The sequence below is a fragment of the Lolium rigidum genome, chromosome 3 (genome assembly GCF_022539505.1).
Source record: "Lolium rigidum isolate FL_2022 chromosome 3, APGP_CSIRO_Lrig_0.1, whole genome shotgun sequence".
In the NCBI taxonomy this organism is placed as follows: domain Eukaryota; kingdom Viridiplantae; phylum Streptophyta; class Magnoliopsida; order Poales; family Poaceae; genus Lolium; species Lolium rigidum.
In genome coordinates this window covers 329908897-329915898 of record NC_061510.1, presented here as the reverse complement: position 1 = coordinate 329915898, position 7002 = coordinate 329908897, and positions in this window count along the sequence as shown.

Below are 7002 nucleotides of genomic sequence, written 5' to 3'. Positions count from 1 at the left end.
AGCTACCGGTACAGCCCCTTAGCCTCGAGGGAGAACTACTCCCTCCTCATGGGAGACAGCAGCGGTGATGAAGATGGCGGTGGTGTTGATGGAGATGCCTTCCGGGGGCACTTCCCCGTCCCGGCGGCGTGCCGGAACAGAGACTTCTGTCCCCCAGATCTTGGCTTCGCGATGGCGGCGGCTCTGGAAGGTTTCTCGTACCGTGGCTTATTCCCCCGAAGTTTTTAGGTCAGGAAGGCTTTTATAGGCGGAGAGTCGGAGTCGGAGGGGCTACGGGGCAGCCACACAACAGGGGGGCGCCCCACCCTAGGCCGCGCCGCCACCATGTGTGGTGGCCCTGGGCCTCTCCTCTGGCCCTTCTTCGGTGCTCTGGAAGCTTCCTTGAAATATAAGATACTGGGCGTTGATTTCGTCCAATTCCGAGAATATTTCCTTACTAGGATTTCTGAAACCAAAAACAGCAGAAAACAGGAACTTGCACTTCGGCATCTCGTCAATAGGTTAGTTCCGAAAAACGCATAAAAACGATATAAAGTGTGAACAAAACATGTAGGTATTGTCATAAAACAAGCATGGACATAAGAAATTATCGATACGTTGGAGACGTATCAGCATCCCCAAGCTTAGTTCCTACTCGTCCTCGAGTAGGTAAACGATAACAAAGATAATTTCTGAAGTGACATGCTACTTACATGATCTTGATCCAATAATGATGTAAAGCATATGAACTGAGATCAAATCACTCAAAGCAAATGTCTATATTGATATAAGAGATGATAATGCAAGAGTTAAACAAGCTAGAAGTTTTCATGAACTATTGCTTCAAAGACATGAAACCGTACAAAGTTCATTAAAGATGTGTTAAGTATTCAGCGTAGAAGTTCTATCCTTCATTCCAAGCATCAAGTAAATTTTTACAACATAAGAAGGATTCAGTCAAGTAAACATAAACATGAACGTCATGAATCAACTGTTTCGAAGTCTACTCAACCGGTGAGCGCAAGCATTTGGTATTGGCACCAGGATGTTATGGCATAAAGAACGTTAATGGGGGTTTGGAAGGCCAATGAAATAAAGTCTCACAAAGCTATAAGTGATTATTAGACAAGAGGAAGTCTTATAATCGAAGCTATGCAAGGAGTAGTGATTGCCATGCAACGGATGCACATAGAGCTATATGTGTATGAAAGCTCTCCAATGGAACTAGTGGGGGTGCATCCAACTTGGTTGCTCACGAAGACCTAGAGCACTTTTGTGGAGGCTCATCATTGGAATATACAACCCAAGTTCTATAGTGTAAATTCCCCACATAGTTATACTATTAAAACATGAAAACTCTCTCATATGAAGTGTAGGTGCTAAACATGAGCACAAACGACGACTATGAATACTGCAGGTGCTAAAACATGAGCACAAGTGTGGATAAAAGATAGTAATGCTGCCCCCTTTTTCTTTATTCTTTTTTTTCTTTTTCTTTTTCTTTTCTATTTTTTTCTTTCTTTTCTTTTTCACTTTTTGATGGCCTCCATGGCTGTTTTCACTTTTAGGGGCAACATCCTAATATGACAACACACTTTTTGGTACAAATAACTCATAATGAATAAAACATGATGTATAAAACTGTATGCCTCTGCCAGTGTAGCAGGATGTGCAATGATCTAGCGTAACATGGGTAAACCACACATCAGCTGTATAGAATCATGCAAAGCAATATATAAATAATAAATGACAACATGTAATGTAAAATGGAAGTTGCATGGCAATATATCTCGGAACAGCTATGGAAATGCTGTGGTAGGTAGGTATGGTGGCTATTTTGAGGAAGATGTATGGCTTATGTGCAGGAGAACAAGAGAAAGTCCTCCCACAGGTTTGGATGTACTGGCGAAGTATGCACAATTCTCAATGTGAGCAAAAGGCAATGCACAGTACCGAAGAGGCTAGCAAATTTGGATGGTGGAAGTGCCAAAAACCGTAGCTTAACATTAGTCAAAAAGAACTCACAAGCTTATTGCAAACAACTAGTAGGTTCATCATTAAGAGCATGATTAAATTTTACTCCAAGGAGGGCCATTCACGGTGGCACAAGTACCCCGCTAGCTCCCTCGACCTTCAGCACAACTTAGTTATTACGATGAACTCTCAGACATGGAAAGCTATCAAGTCCAACTACACCTTCAACTATTTAAGTAGAGTTTGTAGTACGGCACAAGCTTAAAGACAACAATCCACTACTAATTTTAACTTATTTATCCAGCAAGCCTTACCATCTAAATACCTCAAAACGTTTGCAAAGAATCAAGTTATCAAAGCTCAATGATCTACAAGATTATGCAAGTATTTCATTATACCACTACCACATGTAGCATTTTCTGTTTCCAACCTTCGCCATGAACACTAAAAGTAAAGCTAAGAACACTAGTGTTCATATGAACAAGCGGAGCGTGTCTCTCTCCCACACAAGCATGATTTTATTCAAACACAAAACAAAAATAAAAACATACAAACGCTCCAAGTAAAGCACATAAGATGTGACGGAATAAAAATATAGTTTCAATAGAAGAAACCTGATAAATTGTTGATGAAGAAGGGAATGCCTTGGGCATCCCCAAGCTTAGATGCTTGAGTCTTCTTGAAATATGCATGGATGAACCACGGGGGCATCCCCAAGCTTAGACTTTTTACTCTTCTTAATCATATATCACCCTCCTCTCTTGACCCTTGAAAACTTCCTCCACACCAAACTCAAAACAAAATCATTAGAGGGTTAGTGCATAATCAAAAATTCACATGTTCAGAGGTGACACAATCATTCTTAACACTTCTGGACATTGTCCAAGGCTACTGGAAGTCAATGGAGCAAAGAAATCCATCAAACATAGCAAAAGAAGCAATGCGAAATAAAAGGCAGAATCTGTCAAAACAGAACAGTCCGTAAAGACGAATTTTTTAGAGGCACTGGACTTGCTCAGATGAAAAAGCTCAAATTGAATGAAAGTTGCGTACATATCTAAATTGGCAGATTTTTCTGAGTTACCTACAGAGAACCCTGCCCAAATTCGTGACAGACAGAAATCTGTTTCTGCGCAGTAATCCAAATCTAGTATCATCTTTACTATCAAAGACTTTACTTGGCACAACAATGCAATAAAATAAAGATAAGGAGAGGTTGCTACAGTAGTAACAACTTCCAAGACTCAAATATAAAACAAAAGTGCTGTAGTAAAATAAAAACATGGGTTATCTCCCAAGAAGTGCTTTCTTTATAGCCGTTAAGATGGGCTCAGCAATTTTAATGATGCACTCGCAGGAAATAAGTGTTGAAGCAAAAGAGAGCATCAAAAAGAAAATAAGAAACACTTTTAAGTCTAACCCACTTCCTATGCATAGGAATCTTGTAAATAAACAAATTCATGAAGAGCAAAGTGACAAGATTAGGAAGATAAAACACGAGTAACTTCAAAAATTTCAGCATATAGAGAGGTGTTTTAGTAACATGAAAACTTCTACAACCATATTTTTCTCTCTCATAAAGATTTTCAGTAGCATCATGAACAAACTCAACAATATAACTATCACATAAAGCATTCTTATCATGAGTCTCATGCATAAAATAATTACTACTCCCAACATAAGCATAGTCATTCTTATTAATTGTAGTGGGAGAAAATTCAACAAAGTAGCTATCATTATTATTCTCATCAAGTGTAGGAGGCATAGTATAATCATAATAAAATTTACTCTCCATAGTAGGCGGCACCAAAAGACCACTATCATTATAATCATCATAAATAGGAGGCAAAGTATTATCAAAGAAAATTTTCTCCTCCATGCTTCGGGGACTAAAAATATCATGCTCATCAAGTTTTGGGCCTCCAAGAGTAGAGGTTTGTAGAACAGCAGCAAGTTTCCCTTAAGTGAATCACCCAAGGTTTATCGAACTCAGGGAGGAAGAGGTCAAAGATATCCCTCTCAAGCAACCCTGCAATCACGATACAAGAAGTCTCTTGTGTCCCCAACACACCTAATACACTTGTCAGATGTCTAGGTGCACTAGTTCGGCGAAGAGATAGTGAAATACAAGTGGTATGAATGAATATGAGTGGTAATAGCAATCTGAATAAAATATGGCAGCGAGTAAACATGCAGTAGAACAGTAAATAAACGGTGACCTCCCCGGCAACGGCACCAAAAAATAGCTTGCTGGCGTGCAGTTGACGTCGGAGATAGGAATCTTTGTGGTGTAACTTTTCTATTCGGAAACAAGGCCTAGGGATCATACTTTCACTAGTGGACACTCTCAACATGAAGGAGATATGCCCTAGAGGCAATAATAAAGTGGTTATTATTTATATCTTTATGTTTATGATAAATGTTTATATATCATGCTATAATTGTATTAACCGAAACATTAGTACATGTGTGATATGTAGACAAACAAAGAGTCCCTAGTATGCCTCTTAAACTAGCTTGTTGATTAATGGATGATTAGTTTCATAATCATGAACATTGGATGTTATTAATAACAAGGTTATATCATTGTGTGAATGATGTAATGGACACATCCAATTAAGCGTAGCATAAGATCTCGTCATTAAGTTATTTGCTATAAGCTTTCGATACATAGTTACCTAGTCCTTATGACCATGAGATCATGTAAATCACTTATACCGGAAAGGTACTTTGATTACACCAAACGCCACCGCGTAAATGGGTGGTTATAAAGGTGGGATTAAGTATCCGGAAAGTATGAGTTGAGGCATATGGATCAACAATGGGATTTGTCCATCCCGATGACGGATAGATATACTCTGGGCCCTCTCGGTGGAATGTCGTCTAATGTCTTGCAAGCATATGAATAAGTTCATAAGAGACCACATACCACGGTACGAGTAAAGAGTACTTGTCAGGAGACGAGGTTGAACAAGGTATAGAGTGATACCGAAGATCAAACCTCGGACAAGTAAAATATCGCATGACAAAGGGAATTGGTATCGTATGTGAATGGTTCATTCGATCACTAAAGTCATTGTTGAATATGTGGGAGCCATTATGGATCTCCAGATCCCGCTATTGGTTATTGGTCGGAGTGAGTACTCAACCATGTCCGCATAGTTCACGAACCGTAGGGTGACACACTTAAAGTTGGATGTTGAAATGGTAGAACTTGAATATGGAATGGAGTTCGAATATATGTTCGGAGTCCCGGATGAGATCCCGGACATCACGAGGAGTTCCGGAATGGTCCGGAGAATAAGATTCATATATAGGATGTCATTTTATGTGATTTAAAATGATGCGGAAGGTTCTATGGAAGGTTCTAGAAAAGTCCGGAAGAAACCACCAAGGAAGGCGGAGTCCCGGTGGGACTCCACCTCCCATGGCCGCCCAACCCTAAGGGGGAGGAGTCCCAAGTGGACTCCCCAAGGGGGCCGGCCACCCCCTCCCAAGGAAGGTGGAACTCCCACCTCTAGTGGGAGTCCTAGCTTGGGTAGGTTTCATGAGTTATGGAAGGTTTTGGTTTGGGGTCTTATTCGAAGACTTGTAGACCAACTCTTGGGTGTTCCACCTATATAATGAGGGCCAAGGGGAGGGGGCCGGCCACCCGAAGACCACAACCTGGCCACCCCCCCCTTGAGTGGCCGGCCACCCCTCTCCCCAAATCCTAGCGGCCTCTCTCCTCCACCACATCCCGCACGCTTAAGCGAAGCTCCGCCGGATTTCTCCACCACCACCGACACCACGCCGTCGTGCTGTCAGATTCAAGAGGAGCTACTACTTCCGCTGCCCGCTGGAACGGGGAGGTGGACGTCGTCTTCATCAACAACCGAACGTGTGACCGAGTACGGAGGTGCTGCCCGTTCGTGGCGCCGGAGGGATCGTGATCAAGATCTTCTACGCGCTTTTGCAAGTGGCAAGTGAACGTCTACCGCAACAACAAGAGCCTCCTCTTGTAGGCTTTGGAATCTCTTCAAGGGTGAGACTCGATAAACCCCTCGTTGCTACCGTCTTCTAGATTGCATCTTGGCTTGGATTGCGTGTTCGCGGTAGGAAATTTTTGTTTTCTATGCAACGTTATCCTACAGTGGTATCAGAGCCGTGTCTATGCATAGATGGTTGCACGAGTAGAACACAATGGTTTTGTGGGCGTTGATGCTCTTGTTGTCTTTAGTTTGAGTACTTTGCATCTTTGTGGCATAGTGGGATGAAGCGGCTCGGACTAACTTTACATGACCGCGTTCATGAGACTTGTTCCTCGTTCGACATGCAACTTGTATTGCATAAGAGGCTTTGCGGGTGTCTGTCTCTCCTACTATAGTGAAGATTCAATTTACTCTTCTATTGACAACACTAGTATCAACGTTGTGGTTCATGTTCGTAGGTAGATTAGATCTCTCTCGAAAACCCTAAACCACGTAAAATATGCAAACAAAATTAGAGACGTCTAACTTGTTTTTGCAGGGTTTGGTGATGTGATATGGCCATAATGTGATGATGAATATGTATGAGATGATCATTATTGTATTGTGGCAACCGGCGAGAGCCTTATGGTTGTCTTTAAATTTCATGTTGAGTAGTATTTCAAAGTAGTTGTAATAGTTGCTACATGAGGTGAACAACCATGAAGACGGCGCAATGAACCTTGACGCTACGCCGACGATGATGGAGATCATGCCCGTTGATGATGGAGATCATGTCCGTGCTTTGGAGATGAAGATCAAAGGCGCAAAGACAAAAGGGCCATATCATATCACATATGAACTGCATGTGATGTTAATCCTTTATGCATCTTATTTTGCTTAGATTGCGACGGTAGCATTATAAGATGATCCCTCACGTTAATATCAAGATAATAAAGTGTTCTCCCCTCGTATGCACCGTTGCATTGTTCGTCGTTTTGAAGCATCTCGTGATGATCGGGTGTGATAAACTCAACATACAACGGGTGTAAGCCATGTTGCACACGCGGAATACTTGGGTTTGCTTGACGAGCCTAGCATG